This window comes from Penaeus monodon, chromosome 25 (genome assembly GCF_015228065.2).
Source record: "Penaeus monodon isolate SGIC_2016 chromosome 25, NSTDA_Pmon_1, whole genome shotgun sequence".
Classification (NCBI taxonomy): Eukaryota; Metazoa; Arthropoda; class Malacostraca; order Decapoda; family Penaeidae; genus Penaeus; species Penaeus monodon.
In genome coordinates, this window is record NC_051410.1 from 35,734,154 (window position 1) to 35,734,357 (window position 204).

Below are 204 nucleotides of genomic sequence, written 5' to 3' on the forward strand. Positions count from 1 at the left end.
TACATCCTCGTCAGAGACCTCCTCAGCACTCCTGTTAACAAAAAATATATTAGCTTATCATGCAAATGAGATAAGACGTAAAAAAAGATAAGATAGTGAAACCATGATGTGAAGTTGTAATCAAATTATTCATTCTTATATTTTCCTTAAATCATTATCACGAATATTATCCTGGAGCATTACCAACTACTGTTCTCCTAAGGC